The following is a 19,997-nucleotide window of genomic DNA, read 5'->3' on the forward strand; positions in this document are numbered from 1 at the left end:
AAGTCACTTCTCCTCTGTACCTTTTTCTCCTTACACTCTGACTGTCTGACAGGCTTAGGCACCTTTCTCCTGTTTTTGTTTCCAGTGGGAGCTAGGTGCTTGACTGTAATTGATGTTGAAAAGCTCCCACTGGGAGCTTTAACACCCAGAAGCTCTGAGGGGCAGGGACTGTCTTATAGTACATGTTCTGGGCCCTACCAATTTCACGGTCATAGGAATAGTAAAAATACATAAAAATAGTAAATTTCATGATTTCAGCTATTTAAATTTGAGATTTCACAGTGTTGTAATTGTAGGGGTCCTGACCCAAGAAGGAATGGGCAGGGGGATGTTTGCAAGGTTATTGTAGGGAGGGTTGTGGTACTGCTCCTCTACTTCTGCGCTGCTGCTTTCGGTGGTGCTGTCTTCGGAGAGGAGTGCCTGGCCAACAGCTGCTGCTCTCCGGCTGCCCAGTTCTGAAGGCAGCAAAGTAAGGCTGGCAATACCATGAAGCCCCTAAAATAACATTACAACCAACCCCCCCCTTCAACATCGTTTTGTGTCAGGACCCCACAGTTTGAGAAATGCTGGTCTCCCCATGAAATCTGGTTTCACAGATGTCACAGGGGGGAATGACCAGATTTCATGGTCCGTGATGCGTTTTTCATGGCCGCCAATTTGGTAGGGCCCTATATATGTTTGTACAGTATCTACTACAGAAGAGCCCTGAACTGTTGTGGCCTCTAACAGCTACTGTTATTCAAATGATTAGTGACTCTGAACCCTAAAGATAACTGAAGTATCACTGCCATTTCATTGTTGATCACTTTAGCAGAACTATTCTGAGAAATATTCTGAGAAGATTGTAGAGGGTAGTACCAATTGTTTACCCATTGTGACAACTGGCATAGTAGGAATTTACAGGGAATTGAGATCTTTTAATAAAATAAGTGATTAGTGGTAGTCATTAATCATCATCGTCATCATCCTCTAACTCAGAGGTGGGCAAACTGTGGGCCTGAGGGCCACATCTGGGTGGGTAAATTGCATGCAGGGCCATGAATGTAGGGCTGGGGCAGAGGGTTGGGGTGCGGGAGGGAGTGTGGTGTGCAGGAAGGGGCTCAGGGCAAGGGGTTGGGGTGCAGGAGGGGTGCAGGGTGTACAAGGGGGCTCAGGATAGGGGGTTGGGGTGCAGGAGGGGTGCGGGGTGCGGCAGGGGGCTCAGTACAGGGTGTGGCAGGGGGTTCGGTGTGCAGGAGGGGTTTGCATGCAGGCTCCTGCCTGGCGCCGCTTACATTGAGCAGCTCCGGGGTGGCAGCGGCGCGCAGCAGGGCTAACGTGGGCTCCCTGCCTGCCCTGACCCCACGCCGTACCGCGCCTTGTCGCTCCTGGAAGTGGCCGGCACCACATCCCTGCGGCCCCTGGAGAAGGGGGGAGGCAGAGGGCTCTGCATGGGTACCTCCCCCGAAGCTCCCTTTGGCTGTGGTTCTCCGTTCCCGACCAATGGGAGCTGCGGCAGGCAGTGCCTGCAGGCGAGAGCAGGAGCCCTCTGGCCCCCCATTCCACCAGGGACTGCTGGGATGTGGTGCTGGATGCTGGGAGTGGCGTGGGGGTGTGTGTGTGTGGCAATCCCGTGGGCCGGATCCAAAGCCCTGATGGTACTGGATACAGCCCACGGGCCATATTTGCCCATCTGTGCTCTAACTCCTACATTAAACTTAAATTGATGAAAACTAGCTTGCTAATGTTCCAAGTGAAACTATATTTTTCAAACTGCTTCACTTTTATTAGCTGGAAATTCTTATAATGAATCCATACCCATTTCAACTGTAGCAAACAGGAAAACAATATCTGTCCCATTGTAATTATATTTTTTGTTGACTAATCCACATAGGATGAATCAGACTCATCCTGTTGCAAAAAGGGAATAGAACATTGATTTATAATTAAATTTGAAATAAAAGATGTGCCCTTACATCATGTGGTAATCCTTCAAAAGTTAATATGCTTGAGATTCCTTGTGACATGGGTGCTGACTTTCAGCTTTCCCCCAGGGTGCCCCTCCCCTGCTCTGCCTCCACCCAGCCTTTTCCTGCCCCCACTCTACCCCCTCCCCAAGGTTCTGCCCCACCTTTCCCACCCCAGCTCCACCCCCTCCTCCGAGTACGCTCCCCCATCGCTCTGCCTTTCCCTGCCCTCCCCCCTCCAGCACCTCCCCTCCTGCCAAACAGCTGATCTGTGGTGGGCAGGAGGCAAGGGGGGGAGGGGAGGGGAGAGGTAGGGAGGAGCTGATTGGTGGGGCCTGCTGAACAACTGATCGACGGGTGGCTGGTGGGTGCTGAGCACCCACTATTTTTTTTTTCCTGTGGGTGGTCCAGCCCCAGAGCACCCACCGTGTCAACGTTTATGCTTTGTCATCCTGAACCCTAACCTGAACAGGTGATATAAGGATCTCTATAACAGCAGTATACTTCCCCAGAGTCCCAACCAAGAGTTGGCATGAGCCTTTGGGTTGGTTGTGTTGATTTTATCTTGCACTAAAGTTCTGTGGCTAAACTTATTTTATTTAACCTGTTTTGAGTTGGAGACAGCAGAGTGGGAAAGGAGGACTGAAATTAGGTACCTCTACATAACCTTTGACATTTCAGAACTGACAGCTGGGCTTCTTAGGATAGGTCTACATAGCAAGCAGGAGCTTGCAGCAGCGAGCCTCAGAACCTGGGTCTTCGGACTGAGGCTCACAATATGGCGCTAAAAATAGCTATGTAGACATTTGGGCTTGGGCTGGAGCTGAGGCTCTGAAGCCTAAGGAGGGGATGGGCTTCAACAGCCAAGCCCAAACTGAACAACTACACATCTATTTTTAGTGCTATAGCTTGAGCCTGAGTCTCGCTGCTGCCGGATATGGCTTGTTGTGTAGACATACCCTCAGACTTGGAACTTGTGTACACTTGAAATGCTACAGGGGCTCAGCTACAATGCTGCAGTGTTTCAGTGTAGACACTACCGTCGGTATAGGTAATCCACCTCCCTAAGAGGCAGTAGCTAAGTTGATGGAAGAATTCTTCCGTTGACCTAGTGCTGTCTGCATGGAGACTTGGGGCAGCTTAACTACCTCGCTCCGGGTGTGGATTTTTCACACTCCTGAGTGTAGTAATTATGCCAACCTAATTTTCTAGCATAGACCACCTTGATATATTGGCTGTTGAATACTTTATTTTGGGCTCTGACTCAAAAGCAAGTTAGTTAAAACAAGAGCATCTATCATAGGCAGCTTATATTTGGGCTGTGTCCCCTGCCTCAATTACAACACCTATGACAAATAACCAAAGTTTGCATAGCAGCAGTACGCTAGGAGTCTATTTTTCCCCTCTAGCAAAAGAAAAGCACTGCTGTTACAAGAATGCTGGTTGGAATCCTTACTGATGCTAAGATTTATTTTCAATTAGGCAAACATGATAAGGACAAGACAAAAGCAAACATACAAAAAGCAATTGGCTATCTTATTTGTGATCTCACTAGAGAATTAATGATGAGAAGATGATGGGGTAGGATAGACACTCAGTTTAAAGGTGACCCGCAAAGGATTTTTTAAATCGGGGTTTGCTTTTTTTTTTTTTTTGCTTAAATGTATGAACAGTATGAAAGCCTTAAAATTCTTCCCACTCTCCTCCATTGTCTTTTATCTTGGAAATAACAGAAATGGCCGGCAAAGTCTGGTCTTCCCTGGCAACTGGTTTTGCTAGAGGACTTAAGGTGACCCAACCCCCCCATCCTCTTAAGTAAAGGAGCAAGGATGTTAAATCTTAAGATCGTCCCAAGCATTCAGTAGGTATCAAAGTTTTACACAGTCTTGACTAAAAAAAAACAAAACAAAAAAAAACAAACAAACCACAAACCTTTCCACTTGCTCAATTTGTATTTTCTTGCCTCTTGGTCAGTTTCACTAGTTCTCTAGTCACCAAAGGCTTTTTTCCTCCTCCCTTAAGATTCTTCCACTGTTGCTACCTCCTGTGCATGGTAACACCACAGTGATGCTAGCATAGACAAGGTGGATGCCGTAGTGTGACAATTGCTCTGAACTGTGACATCATAGCAATTTTGGAACAACTGTAGGAAAATAATGTAGTGTTGCTAGAGACAGTGTGTCAGGGCTTGCTTTAAAACAAACAAACAAACAAAAAAAAGCTTAATTATCTCCTTTTGCTTGTTACCTTTAAATGGTTATTCATGCTTTTCAGCCAATTATGTTATAGTAGTAATCTGTTTATAAAATTTGGTTGTTTACTAACCAGAGGAGTTAAGAGCCTAACTCATCTTAATAAGTGATTGAAAAATCATTAGTTCTACAACTTGTTGCATAACATGCCATGGTTACATATTGTTACTCACTTTCCGTAAAGACATATATGGGGCCATAGGTGAGAATTAAGACTCTGGACACAACATTGTTTCATTATTGACATTTCATTTGCTGCTTCTGTTTCTTCACTGCTAGTTATTCTGATTTTAAGTATCCTTCAAGGAAATCCGATGAAGTGAGCTATAGCTCACGAAAGCTTATGCTCTAATAAATTTGTTAGTCTAAGGTGCCACAAGTACTCCTTCTCTTTTTGCGAATACAGACTAACACGGCTGCTACTCTGAAACCTTCAAGGAAATGGTGATGTTGTATTGGTACATCCTCCCAGATGCAACTTTTGACAAAACTGGATATGGATTTTCAATGTGGAACAAATGGATTTGTGATTGGAAAAGTCATTTGACACTTTCAGATTTAACTTTTGTTTCCTTTGAGTTAGCTTGTCCTGATATTCGGACCAAGACTCTGTGTAGAGTTTGTCAGGAGGTGAAACTCACAGGACTAAGTGGTTTAGTCTCACATTTTTAGAGATATTATGCAGCACATAGAACCACAATAAAACTAAAATAGCAGGTCAAGAACTTGGGCAGCTGCATGATTGATGGATGCCAAGCAACAACAAGTTGTTACAGTCACTTATGACCAGTTTCCCCTTTTCAGCAGAGTTTAAGATCATACTGAAAATGGTTGTTTGTACTAAGCCATATTTGTTTACAAGGCATTAGTCAGGTGCTTAAGCTAGATGTGTCCCCTTTTATGTGCCACTGGATTGCTTCATATTGAGGTCTGTTTGTTTGCATTGTTTGCTGTTTGCGCAGTGTTGCCAAGCCACATAAATGTCATGGAGCCACTTACACTGTAATCATTTCTCTGGTATATGCCTTTACTCAAGCGGATTGCCTCTCACACAATGAGAAAAAGGAAAACTCATCCTTCAAATATATATGAATCAGCTATGATTATAGGAAGGCATTTGTTCAATCCAAGCTATAAATTTCGTAAATGCTCCTTGTCTTTCATGTTTACCAGGAAGTGGTAGAAATACTGAATCATGTCGGGAATGAGAGACTATTTCAGCATTCTGTAGGTATGGCCTGCATTCCTTGTTCTTACCTAGGTGTATAACTTTGCATTTGGTTGTATTAAAATGCATTTTTTTTTGCATGAGCCTTACTTATCAAGGTATTACTACCCTGTCCTCATTTACCATTCCAGCAGTCTGTCATCTGCAAAGTTTTATCAGCAGTTTGTATATTTATTTCCCAATCACTGATAAAATATTGAATAGCATTGGACCTAGTACTGATCTCTGCAGAACCCCACTAGAAACACACTCGTTCCATGATCATTCCCATTGAGTGAGAGTTGGAAAACAAGTTGTTGTCCTCCAACTCTCACTCAACATAGAATCCTTCCCAACTTCTCCACTTTCTCTGTGGCATTTTTTGTCCTGGTATGGTGGCCTGAGGATTGTAGATGGAGTAACATAGGTATAAGCATTTGACTTTATTGTTAAAAATATACCTTTGGTTCTAGAACTATAGCATAACACTTCTTCCCCTCCCTCCCTGTGATGAGTTCTATTTGAGTGGTTTACATTCCTAATGGACTCAGATTCTTCTGATGTGATCTTATGACTTCATGGCCTTCATGATTAAATCTCTCTCTCAGACAAGAATCTCCGACTCCCCCAGACAAAGGATGGCTTAATTGCCTTTTATTTGACTTTTAAAAATTAGATATTGATTTTTTTAGAAAGTCTCTTAATATGTAAAAAATCTTGACGTTAGAGGATACTCAAAGTTCACACGTCTTCCAGAAAGTGCAGCTATGGTCAGAAAAATGACTCTAAAAACCAACGTATTCCTATTCAACATCTCTCTGATCCCTGTTTGTCTTAGGGTCCTATCTGTTTATTGACAAAAAGGAATTTTTGCTCCTGCTAGTACTGCTGAGCCAATACACTTAGAAGGAGGAAAATTCTGTTTTGGTTCATAGATCAATAAAATGCTCCTCTATATTCCAATTAGTGAATCTGCTTGTGGTTATATACCAAGAGACAGCAGCAGACAGCTTGACTTCTTTCGATTTGACAATTTGAAAAAAAAAAAGTCTCTTAACAAAGCAAATTTGAACTGGATGTCCTTTGAGAGGAATAAATATACTACTCCTGTGGGAATTCTGTGCCACTGTGCAATGCAGAATTTTGCAGAAATTAACATGTGCTCAGAATTTATTCCCCCCTCCCCACAGAACTGGGCTGCAATTCAGCTAGGGGCCACTGGACTCAGCAGAACCCAGCTTGCACATAGAAGACACTGTTGGGGGAGGGGGAAGGACCTAGAGGGTTCCTGGCAGCTGCAGTTCCCTGCACACCCTGAGGGAAGGAGTGGGTGGTGCTCAGGAAACTCCTTGCAAGTCTGGGACTGAGCATCAGGCTGTTTCTCCCTCTGGATCCCTGGGCTCAGGGGAGGGGGGAGGACAGTGTCTGGGCAAAAGGGGGGCCCCCACAGCCGGGCTCTAGTGGGGGTGTGTGGGTATCTGGGCTGGTTTTTGGGAGGGTATTGGCTGGGGGGGCATCATGGGTGGGTTGGGGGGCAGGGTTGTGGGTGTCTGCCCCCCCTGGCTGGGCTCTGAGGGTGGAAGGGGACAGAGAAACAGTTAAAGAAACCCCTACGACAACCTCGTTCCTCTCTACTCCTGGGGAAAATTGTGTGTCTGTATTGTTACAGACATACTTGCTGACAGGTATTTTGAAATAATTGAAACTGGTTTCAATTATTTACCGAAATAATTGAAACTGGTGTGATTATGTAGTGTTGTTTTGACAAAATTTGCAGATTTTAAAATATTGTATGTAGAATGCTCCCAGGAGTAATATACAACGCCATGGTTTACACTGTAAACGCTCTCATTCAGTTATCTTTGTTTTACCTTCATGCTTGTCTGTAAGACATCTGGCATTATTTGTGCAATTAAAATGGTTCCATAGCTATTTGACAATAAATACACTTAATGTATGACAGGGTGGTTAGACTAAGAAGGGAGGGTGAAGTTTATACACCTTTGCAGTGAACTTTTCTCTGAAACAGAAAGGTAAATATTGAGTCTGTCCTGTCGCTTTAGCGATCAAACGCAGCTACAACAGGGCTTCCCTCAGCTAAAGTACTGGTAAAGTGTGGCTTGCTTTAGCTAAGTTCTAAAGAAGTGGAGGAATCCCAATAGTTTTCTTCAGCTCCAGTCCTCTTCTTAAAGATCCTTCCTCATTACTACTCTTGGCCCTGGGCTAAATACAGAAGTTGCACTGGTTTAGTTAAAGGTGTTGTTATGCAGGGCTTTAGCTAACTCTATGCAAACTGTGTGTGGACATTTACATCATGTAAGTCTAGTTTTCAGAACAAGGGCAAGTTGAACTGATGTATGCTAGGTTTAAACAGATGTACATGTCCACACAGAGTTCCACTGAGTTTAGCTAAATAGCTGCAAAACCATGACTTAAATTAATCTGACATTTCTGTGTCTAGACAAGACTGCAACCCTTTAACTCTCTGTGTACTTAGGCAGAACTGGTTCCACAAAGCTAACCTAGCCCTACTAACTTGTAAAGCTCTTCACTCCAGGTCCAGTCTTTTGGTTTTCCCTCTCACAAAATGCTGTGTTAATCCCTTCCCTGCCAACCTGTTTACAGGATATCCTAGTGATAGCATGAAATAGAATTCTTAAATTTTCTCTGGTAAATATTTTACCTTTATGTGCAGCCAGGCTGTTGTTAGGACTTCTTCATCCCTTATACACAGGGTCCTACCAAATTCATAGTCCATTTTGATCAATTGCACACCCAGAGGGTTTTAAAATGGGTTAATTTCATGTTTTCAGTGGTTTATATCTGAAATTTCAGGGTGTTGTATGCTTGGGAGGTGCCAACCCAAAAGGTACCCGGAAGTGGGTCTGATCTCTCTCCCACGCTCCCCCCACAGCTGCCATGCAAGGAAAGGACAAGAGCTGTCCCCTCCCAGCCCAGCAGGGACTCGCACCTAGGAGCCCCGCTAGCTGTGGCCTTCGCAGGAGCAGGGGGGATATCTGACCCATCTCCACAAGTCTTCTCCAGCTGCATGAACCTCTGAGGCTGGGCAGGGGGAAGGTACTCTGAGGTGGGTTTAATCTCCCCGAGAGTGGCCGTGCAGGGGAAGGACAAGTCCTCTCCCTCCCCAGCCCAGATGGGACTTGCAGCTAGGAGCCCCCACACTGGGGTGTTCCCATCAGCAAGGGGGAGATCAGATTTCATGGGGAAGGGCTTATTTCATGGTCTGTGACACATTTTTCACAGCCATGAAATTGGTAAGGCCCAACTTATACATAACATTGTCGACTTCTACTACAACATGTAACTGATTTGTACGATATATGTATACTATTCAGCAGTTAACCTATGCTGTGGTAATTGTACCTATATGCAGGTGGACAGAATTTAACTCATATTTTGGTATTAAGTCACCAGCTAAGTTCAGTTAACAGTGCATCAGACAAATATGAATAATGAAATTAGTTATAAAAGTTGACTAATATTTCTTCATAACATTAGATTTTAGGTTATGTTTAATTGTCCTTTCCAGTCAACCCTTGTCAGGCAGCTTAGGCTTTTGTAAAATGTGTCTGAGGTAGAAATATCTGTCAAAGGGTTGAATCTTTTTTCTGAAGTTTAATTGAAGTAGATTAGAGTGTTTGAAAAGGGAAAAGAATTAAGAGGAAATAGATTTGCTAGGCACTTGGAACCAGATTTTTAAAGGTATTTAGGTGTTGCTCAGCTCAGCATTGCAAGGCATAAGTGACTTAGCAGTCTAAGTCCCATTTTCAAATGATACAGTCATTTAGGGGCTTATGTGCCATTGGCTTTCAATAAGACATAGGAGCCTAACTACCTAATTTACATTTGCAAATAGGACTGTTACCTTATATTTACTTCACAGTCCATGTGTAATTTTTTAGGAACATTAGCAGTTTGGACCATTATGATCTTATTTTTAGAAAACCCTAGGTGCTAAAATGTAGCCCATCATGTTACCAGAACTAACTAGCAAGCTCCTCCCTCCATTTAAAACTTTTAATTGCCCATACAGTTTGAAGCATGGGCAGAAGATCATTACTGATTTTACTGAGTTGGTTGGTAAACTAGATGTAGTTTTAAAGACACTTTCAGGATTTGGCCCTCTTTTTGATAAGACTTAAAAAATTAACAAGAAGCCACAACTATATGCATTAGTTGCTTTTCAGAATATATAATTGAGCTGTTCAGGATCAGCAAATACACTGCAATTTGTCTGCAGGGATCAGATAGGACTTTGGCGTAACTTTGCAAGTTTAAGGCACAAGCCCTATACTACCTGTGAATGATCCCTAACTGGCCCTTGAGCATACTGAAAATATACACATTTATACTCTCTTGTAAATTTGGAAGACTGAGCGTTTTGGCATTTTTTTTTAAACCTTAATTTTGTCCCAACTAGCTGATTTAGGGCTTGCCAAAGTTATACAAATCCTTACTCATACTGAAAAAGCAAAGGTTTGTTTAATTAAAATATATGAGAAAGATCAAACTATGGCCCCAGTTCTATAAAAACGCACATGAATAATTTTGCTCATGTTGATTTTAGTGGAACTACTCATTGAGTACATATTCACATAAGATTGCAGGACTAAATGAGCCAAACATAGGCTCAGTGAGATAAGTTTAAGAAAAAGCTAAGCACTGGTAGAACTTAGTTGCGTAGACTTACCTTACAAAGATGATTTATGTTGTAGCACACATCTGTGGAACAAAGTACAGGGAAACCTTCTAATTATAAGAGTTTGTAACTGTTAATTTGTATGTCTGTTGGAGAGGACAAATACCCTTTTGTAAAAGCTATTTAGGGATCAGGCAGCCTACATGATTGTTTCCACTCCTAAAGCTCCCTTAATCACCCCCCCTCCATAATTGGGGAGGAGTTGTAAGAAGAGTTTTAAGGGCTTTTATATGGTGACATATTTTTATTAAGAATTTGACCTGATTGGAAGTACTGATAGGAACATTAGCATTTAAACTGCATTCTTTAAAATCTAAAAGGTAATTCTCTAAAAATGGTATCATGAAACTCTGTGTTGATTTTGGTTCACTGATTTTCATATTAAGCTTTCTTAGTTTATATGTAAAAGGAGGTCTTTTTCTAACTGCTAGATCTGCAAATAACCCCATTCAACCCCACAGCTTGTGATCTGAAAAATAAATGATCCTTTTCTCTTCATGCATAGTTGTTAGTAATAAAGGAAAAAAGTGGCAAAGCCAGATTAAGTTCTCAGTTACACCTGGGCTGTCCTAGTATCTTCAAATTATGTTCTGTTATAGAAACACAATCCCTTTAAAAGCCAATAGCAGTACACAGGTATAAATGAAACAAAATTTGGCCCTCCAGAACTTTTTTTTATGGGTGATGATGTGAAAGGAGGAGAGAATCTAGCTTGACTCTCAGATCATAGGGTAGTAATTGTACAGAGGATAACTAGAAATAAAATTTTAACTTTGTACACTAAGCAAATTTGATATAGAAGTAATTAAAGCACAACTAAAGTGGGACCTCAAGATACTATTTGTATTCACTTTTCAAGATAGAATTGCATTTAGTGCAAGATAATTGAGCCCTTAATCCTGTAACTGGATACCTGGACAGGCCCTTTTAAGAAAAGCAAAGAATTTTATGTTTGATTCCTTCAACATCTAGGCCAAAGGGGAAACTAGTAGCTAAGGAATATCATGTTTTCTGGATATCCATAAATGGGGGGGAGAGGATATTTGTCACTTTTTCCCTTCTTCAGTCTGCATAAAGAAGGCTTGGAAGGAGTTGTGTTTTGTTTTTTGTTTTTTTTTTCCTGCTTTGTTGTTGTTGTTGAAGTGCTCTTGGAAGAGCTAGGGAAATTCAGTGGGAGTTTCTTAGTGCTTAGGTGGACAGGTAGGGGTTGAGTCTTTCACAAAGATAAATTTTCTCCTGTGTGTGTTTGAGTTAATTAGATGTTAACAAAAGCTAATAAAAAAACAAAAGTTTTAAACAGTCTCTGACTAAACTCCATTCCTATCTCATTTGCCAAGGTTTCAGTGTCTTGATGTCACGATCCATTAGTTTGAGATCTTCAGCCAAAAAAATAAAAGCCTACATTTTTCATGTGTTTAAAACAAAATAAGGTAGGCATTTAAATACATTATAGAGAAGCAAAAGAGTGCAAAGTATTTTTTCCTTTGAAGGTCATCTTAAATCTTTGAAGGTATCTATTTAGGTTCTTGTACAGCATTAATCACAGTGGTATTTAAGCATGTCACAAAGTAAAGTGTATGCATAAAGATATATTCTTCTCTTGTCCCTTCAGTTTTCAGGGATTTAACTTTGTGTGTGTGTGTGTGGTATTGTGGGAAAGGTTTTGCATTTTTTTCAAATCTGGCTATTTTTGTTATCTATTCAAATGGTTTTTTGAATGCCTTTTATTTTGTCAGATCTGATCCCTAGCTTTCTCCTCTAAGCTCTTAGGGCTAGATCTTCAAAATAATGAGGAATCCGGTGGCACTTTAAAGACTAACAGATTTATTTGGACATAAGCTTTCGTGGGTAAAAAAACCCACTTCTTCAGATGCATGGAGAGAAATTTACAGCATGGAGTGAAAATTACAGATGCATTTGTAATTTTCACTCCATGCATCTGAAGAAGTGGGTTTGTTACCCACGGAAGCTTATGCCCAAATAAATCTATTAGTCTTTAAGGTGCCACGGACTCCTCGTTCTTTCTGTGGATACAGATTAACACGGCTACCGCTCTGATACTTATCTTCAAAATAGATCATTACATTGCATTCTGAACTCTTTTGAAAATCTGACAACAATCTCAGGTGTTGGGCACTTGAAAATCTGGCCCAGAGCTCTTGTGAAATAAAGTCTGGAATGAGATCTTCACTCCTGCTTGAATACTCTATGCTGAGTAGAAGGGTTGGAGCTGTATAAGAGGCCCTAAATATTCTGATTCCAGCTGGGTGAGGATTCCATTGCCATAGAAGCTGTGAAAGATAGCAGTAATGTTGTCCTCAGAAGACCCCTCCTAACTCCACATACAAGGAATGTTCTGTGATGGGGTGGGCTAGGAGAGGAGCGGTTTGTTGGGGTGGGCCTCAGCAGTGCCTGGATTCTGGGCATTGCTGTAGCCCATAGGACCACCTGGAAAGCGGTCTTAATTTAGAGAGGCCCTCGGTGTCGTTAAGTTACATGTGGGGTCTCTCCAGTCCCAGCCCAGATCAGGATGTAAAGTAGCTTAAAATGACAATGGACCGCCAAGCCTGCCACTGGGTTGTGACTTCTGCCTTTCTTTAGAATTTCATTACAGCTTTGGTTCCCACTAAGAGAAGGTGCTATGAATATCATTGCAGTGTGAGGAGTCAGGGCTGACAGGCAGAGGACTGCTGACTACTGCATTAGTGTATGTCCCTAGCACACTAGAGTGCTGGGTGTAAACTTTGTTAACTTCCCTTTTTAAAAAAGGGAAGAAATCTGTTTTACATGTAGTCAAAGAGTATTGTAAAGAGAAACCTGGTTATATTTTTTTTCCGCTTGAGCATGCGAACTTGCAGACTAGATTTAACTATTGCATGTGCACGCAGACCACATGCTGAAAAAAAATTCTTACTGTTCTGAAACTTCAATGATTGTACAGCTAATCATTTTTCAAAATTAAACTCTTACTCTTCTACTAAAATGTGAACTCCAAAGCAGGAAAATGAGAAGAGATAAGCACAGATATCTAGATTGTAAAGCACGTTTAACACAGAAGTACTTTTGAATGGCTCAGAAAGTTATGTCTGCCCTCCCCCACAATGAAATCTTGTAATAATACCTTGCTTATTGAAGCTATTTCTGAAAGAATGAAACATCCTGGGACCCCCTCAGTGAAATCATTAAATTGAAGTTTACAAAGAATTTGAAAAAAAAATTTGCAAAAATGAGTAAAACTTGTTCCTGTGTTGAATACTGTGTGCCCAGACCCATCTGGTTAATATACTATTCCGCACGCAAATCTGTTTAGTGTTACTAATTTTTGCCTTTCAGTTGGTCTTTAATGTGTTTTATGGCAAGTTTTTCTTTAACATGGATTTGATTTTAGAGTTAGACAATTACAGTCAACTGGATTAAAAATCCAAAGTCTAATTAATTGGGGGCATATTAGATTGACCATCTCTTACTTCAAGACCAAGAGAAGGAAATTACAGTTCTTCTGAATGTTTATGCATTTTCAAGTTGACCTGATTGTTCTTGTGATTATCAGCCTTTTAGGAATTTAATCAAATAAATTAACATATTTGCATAAAATAAACATTCCTGTTTATCTTAAAACAGCACTGTTTACAGCTACTACCCTAAAACCTAAGGTCTACTAGGGAGCAACTAAAACTAGTATGTACTAGGATTATCAAAGAGAGACCATTACTGAAATATAAAGGGTTCCTTTTTGGTATCTATGAAGAATTTCCAGGTTAATGGAATTACAATAAGAAAATACCTTACGCCTCCCTGTTTTCTCTTCTCGGCTCTTTACTGCTCAGCGTTTTCCCACTTAATTTCTGCATCTCCATCTTTTCATCCTATTTTTTTTTCTCAATCTTCCTCTCCCTTTCCCCTCCTCCTGCCTTTCTGTTTTTTACCTTGTACATCTGTTTTCCCTTCTGTCTTCTTCCTGTTTTCTTTAGGGTCACATTTAACAGAGGGGGGAAATGACCACACATTCAATCATACCTGAGAATTACTTTTTTTCCAGTTGAGTGCAGCTTCTGGGAGGAGGGAAGGGAGATAAATGCCCGCAAACTTAAACAAATAATAATAAAAAAAGTTATTGATTGTTGGTACTGGCTAATGTGATAACTGTGTTGTTACTCCTGGGAGGATTCTGCACGAAAAAATAAAAAATTCTGCAAAATTCTGCAAATTTTATTTGTCCAAAGAATGCAATATAATCACACCAGTTTCAATTGTTTTGGTAAACTACCATACAGAAAAAAGTCACAATAACTATTCAGCATTTCGTAAACACATGAAAGTTAAGTTACAAATACTTGGTAACTAATACCCTGCGTTCCAGTTATAATCCTGGATTTTCATTTAAACTACATTAGTGAGAACACACACACACACACACGTATGTACGTAGAATTCCATTTTAAATTGCTCAGACATTAGAGAGAACACACACACATACATACATACACACACACGTATGTATGTAGAATGTCATTTTAAATTGCTGAGACTGTCACACATGAAAGTCATTCGGTTTTGCTAATCATCGTCCTCGAGCTAGCTGGGTACTTTGGGAAGTGTTTGGTTCTGGTTGTCCTGACATTTTATTGACTGCTTGGTAAATATTTTATTTGCCCTCAAAAGGCTTGCTGCTTTTTTTTTTTTTTTAATTTTTTTAATGCGTAAGGAAAAATCTAACTGTGTTGTGCTACTTTGGCTCAGGAAAAAAGTGAGAAAGCACATAGATCTTTCTAGCTGATTCCCTTACTGTCATTTATAAGGCTTTACATCACTCTGGCAATGTAGGTGCCTTAAAACTTCTACAGGTTTTTATGCTCATGGAGGAATTGACTGAGAATGGGAACAATTAACTAACAATAGAATAATTAACAATGTTATTAAGCAAACAGGTTGCTACATTTCTGCCTTAGAGAATGAGATCAATTAATCATCAACTGCAACATTAACAAAATGTGTTTTTTTTAACAAAAGATATTTTCTTTAACTTAATAACAAACAATTTTCAGTAACATGATACTAATATTTAATTAAGTGTTTTTACAGTTCTCAAGAAGTTAATTTTTTTTTAAGTTGAATTTTTATTTATTAGGCAGACAATACAAAGAGATTCACTTAGATTTCTGACTCTGTGCTTGTGCCTTCAACACTTTCACAACAATCTTCTGCTCCTCAATAAGGAAAGCTCATTTGATTCTGTCAAGGACACATTTAGCACACATGGAACCGCCATAGGCTCTGCTAACATGCTTCTTTGTTTTTGACAACCTCATAAGGACTTTAGGGCGCACAGCACGAACACCGCAAAGTCTTCCTGGACACACACCACATGCAGACTTTGATGCCTTGCCAACTTTCTTAGTGTAAAGGTAAACAATCCTGTTACCTGGTGTCCAGGACAGCCTGGTCTTGTTAGAGGCTGTGTTGTAGGACACCCTACAATGGTACGTCAGATGCTGAACCATTTTTTATCATTTTTTTTAAAGAAGAATTTTAATTAAAGAAAAGATAAAAGAATCACCTCTGTAAAATCAGGATTGTAAATACCTTACAGGGTAATCAGATTCAAAACATAGAGAATCCCTCTAGGCAAAACCCTTAAGTTACAAAAAGACACAAAAACAGGAATATACATTCCATTCAGCACAGCTTATTTGACCAGCCAGTAAACAAAAGGAAATCTAACACATTTCTAGCTAGATTACTTACTAACAGAAGTTCTGAGACTGCATTCCTAGGCAGGCAGGCTGCTACACTTCTGCCTGGGGGACAGAGCCTTCCTCCTGCATAACATAAAACCCTACCCTCCTCCACACCCTTCAAGCTGCAGTATCAAGAGAGAGAGGAACGGTCTTTCTCGCTTGTTGGCCAGCCCTGCCCTTTGACAGTGATCAGCGTCTCCCCTGCACGCATGCCAAGCCCCCCGCAGTGATCTGTGTCGCTAAAGCTGATCCAGGCACGCTGGAACAGACACGCAGCCGGAGGGATAGCTCAGTGGCTTGAGCATTGGCCTGCTAAACACAGGGTTGTGAGTTCAGTCCTTGAGGGGGCCATTTAGGGATCCAGGGCAAACATTGGGGATTGGTCCTGCTTTGAGCAGGGGGTTGGACTAGATGACCTCCTGAGGTCCCTTCCAACCCTGATATTCTATGAATATCTATGAAAAGACTGCTGGGGAAGAGACGCATGTCCCCCCTGCAGATTTCTTTTGCATTTTTCTGCACAGAGGGCACAGAAATATGCGGGCCATATGAATTCTGCACCCCCACAGTGGTGGAGAATTTTGTCAGGAGTATGTTGTGTTCAAGGAACCATAAAGTCTACTCTTTATGTTTCTGTGGATGCTTGGGAACTTCTTAACTCCTTATGTAACATGAATGGCACTCCGTATATGAGCCCTGAACAGTTTCAGGCTGAAGATGTCTGTATAGTTTAAAAAAAAAAAAAAAAAAAAAAGCAAAGAATAAAATTCAAATCTGAAACTCATTTTGTTTGTAAATTAATGTGCAATAGCTGTAACTAACCTACATTATTGACACATTTCTGGGTTGTTTTAAGAGCACATGGAACCCATTTTATGGTTAACTTTTATTTGAGGCTAGGACCAATTTAGCCATTTTAAAGCACTATATTTATATAAGCAAGCATGTAACCAGCCAGGGAACATGTTCTGCAGCTATACAGCTTATGTGTCACTGTAGAAATGCATGGATACCAGGTGACAAACATGCTTCCTGCCCCTGCTGCACTTTACCAGTGTTTATTTTAATAAAAACCCACTTAAGTATAATTTTATTCAATGTCCATTCCTCAGAATAGTTCCGCTATATAGTTCCATCACACAGCCACAGACTTGGTTGCAAAGTTTATGATGCTTCAGACAGTTCTTAAAAATCTTGTTTCCTTCGTATCATTTTGAACTCGCAGCTACAGAGTATGTAGTTGTATTATGGTCAGGAGTGCAAGTATGGTGGTACCCTGCAGTACGCAATACTGGCAAGAGATTTTTAGAGGGTACGAGGTACTAGAAAAACTTGGGGCTAGCTAGGGAGGGCATTCATTCTTTAAATGGCTTTAACAGCACAATACATATGCTAACAAACTTAAACAAAGGCTTTGTTTAAGTTTGTTAGCATATGTATTGTGCTGTTTGGTCAGGAGTCCTTGAGGGGGAGGGGAGGGGTGAGGGGGATGGAAGGTGTTTGAATAGTGTTTGATTCTGTTTCTCCCCATTAGTCTGAATTATCCATGGCATCCATACTGCATCACATCAAGTCCAAATCATTAGAGGAATGCCTCTGCTTGCACTGACCAGAGGATATTTGGATTCTGATGTCAGCCCAGTTCTGCAGCCTTACAGGAATCAGGTGTTGTCCCCAGTGTACACAGAATTCTTCTTTGCAGCCAAACTAGTCTAACATGAATTTTGTTAACTAGAACTGGAGCAGCACAAAGAAAACAAATGCCTCATTTTCCAGCTTTGTGGGTGAGAGAACTACTGTATAAGTGAAGATTATAATGCCGGACACAGACTGCCTTAAATCAGCTGCCTTAGGAATCTGCCAAGAACTTTGCTGAAAATATGTTCCTCATCTTAGCAATGGAGCTAAGACTTATCACACTTCTGCCCATCTTTATTTGAATGAAGCGCCTTCTGATCTGACAACTCAGGCATTGTCAGTTTCATCCAGAACAATTTACAAACTTGGAACCTAATCCTGTAAACAGTTAATCATTTGATCAATCCCATTGAAGACAATGGGACTATTTGCATGATTATGGACCACTTTTATGGACTGGTAAGAGTTTCAGGAGTCTGTTTCTATAAAGGAAGTTGAATCCCCCATTGAAATGCAATGTTTGAGTACAATACCATAAAACAGTTTAGGATGCAGTTCTACTTAAAATTTGTCTTTTAATAAGTCATACATACACTGAAATGGCTCCTCATCCAACTCCCATATTCCATATAAACAGACTGAATACTACATATCTGAGGGGAAAGTGAGTAGTTATGCATGTTGATGATTGTATGTACAAAGGGGGGTTGTAGGAGGGGACGGGGAGAGTGTAGGGGCCCCGGCATGGGGGCGGGGTGAGGAGGAGTCAGATGGAGGGTCATGTGGGGAGGTCACATGCCCCCCCTTGTATCCCTCCCATGAGTGCAGTACCAGCAAGAAATGATTTCTACTTGCACCACTGATTCTGGTGTGTATGAGGTGTGTGTGTGTTAAATTCCTTCAAGCTTTCTTTCTTTGCTTCCTCTCTTAGCTAATTGGTGATAGTGTGTAACAGAGAGGCCTCAGCTGTGCTTCCCACACTGCTCTGCCAGGGAATAACTGAGTATAGTGGGGCAAGCAACAGAGACCTCACTATTGGACCATTTACTCCTGTTGGAATTCTGCAACAGCACTATGGCTCCAAAACCCTGCCATTACCAATCCAAGGCAGGGGGAAGGGTGGGAGAAAGCAAGAGTCATTACAAATATATTTTAAAAGGTGAACTGAAAATTCTGTGGGTTTTTTGTTTTAAAATGTGTCAAGACCTGAGTTCAGTGTTGTTTCGCCTGCAGACTGATGGTACTGCTGACACTTAATCGGTATGTGAAACTGCATCCCTGGTAATGATTTTAAGTAGAGATGGGTCATCACTGCTAAGTTTCATCCAGAATTCAAACACCCTAAAGTTCATGGGAGTTTGGATCTCATGTTCCAGTATGACTCATTTAGCTTTGATGTTAGTGATGATGTCATTACATCTTAAAGAGGAAATACAAAAACCCTAAATCCTACACTCGCCTTGTCAGGTCAATGACACAGGAGCTGATTTTACACTATTTAGAATGAAAAAGAATTGCATTTTAAAACAAATGTCTCTTCTGTGTAATAATGGTGGATCTTAAATAGTTGTTGTCTGTATATATTCATTTTTAAAAATTTCTGTTCACTTTTGTTTGTCATGAAAAGGAAGCAAATGCTTTTTCACGGTCATGGAAATGTACTGTTCTAGGCACAAAACTTACCTACTGTTTATTGTGATGATGGCAATTGAAAAAACTAGTGATATTTTACTTGCCTGAGGAAGGGAGAGCGCTGTGAGTAATATTTCTAACGTGGGTCCCACATAACTTGCAGGAAAATTATTATTAAGCAGTAGGTCCTGCCTGGATTGGCTTGCAGGGTTAGGGTCTTCCATTGCACTCTACACCAAAACACTTCACTGCAGACATCAACTAATTAATATTTCCAACAGCCCTGTGAAGTAGTGAATGCAATGAAGTTCCACTTCAGTGGCCTTTTTTAATATGTTTTATTTTACCTAACTGTTTCCTAAAATTTACTTCTGTTGTTTTCATGTACAAGAAGTAAGGTTGTAATCAAACCAAAAGAAACTTGACGTAACTGTCAAGAATGTACATGCTGAGTAATTGCATGGTCTTACTTTTGTTGTTATTGTTCTACCTCTCTCCTTCCCTTTTTAGGTTTATGACTCACTTGTTATGCCTGAATGTGGACAATAATCTGTTCGGGGCAGGGGCTTTACCTCAGTCCTGCAGATTTAAGCATGCATAACTTTATACATGTGAGTAGTTCCATTGTATTCAGTGAGACTGCCCATGTTTGTAAAGTTTACTCACACCTCTGCATGATCAAGGCTGTTTCTTTGAAATACCTAACATGCTTTTGGGTTCTCTCAGATAACAAATAGTATTGCTAATAATATGGCCTTTAACTTGTGTATTTCATGCAACCACTCATGTTCGTTTTGTTGAATGTACATCTTTTTTCTGCAATGAGATTTAACAGCAAATTTACACGTAACATAGCGCTTCTAA

At 40.8% G+C, this 19,997-nt stretch overlaps 1 protein-coding gene and 1 pseudogene across 3 annotated transcripts in view; one reads left to right on the forward strand and one right to left on the reverse strand.

Annotated features, from left to right (window-relative positions):
* Positions 1-19,997, forward strand: part of JAK1 (Janus kinase 1) — a 110,205-nt gene that overhangs the window by 9,420 nt on the left and 80,788 nt on the right. The window lies entirely within an intron of this gene.
* Positions 15,207-15,626, reverse strand: LOC119860827 (annotated as a pseudogene).

Source organism: Dermochelys coriacea, chromosome 8, assembly GCF_009764565.3.
Source record: "Dermochelys coriacea isolate rDerCor1 chromosome 8, rDerCor1.pri.v4, whole genome shotgun sequence".
NCBI classification, from domain to species: Eukaryota; Metazoa; Chordata; order Testudines; family Dermochelyidae; genus Dermochelys; species Dermochelys coriacea.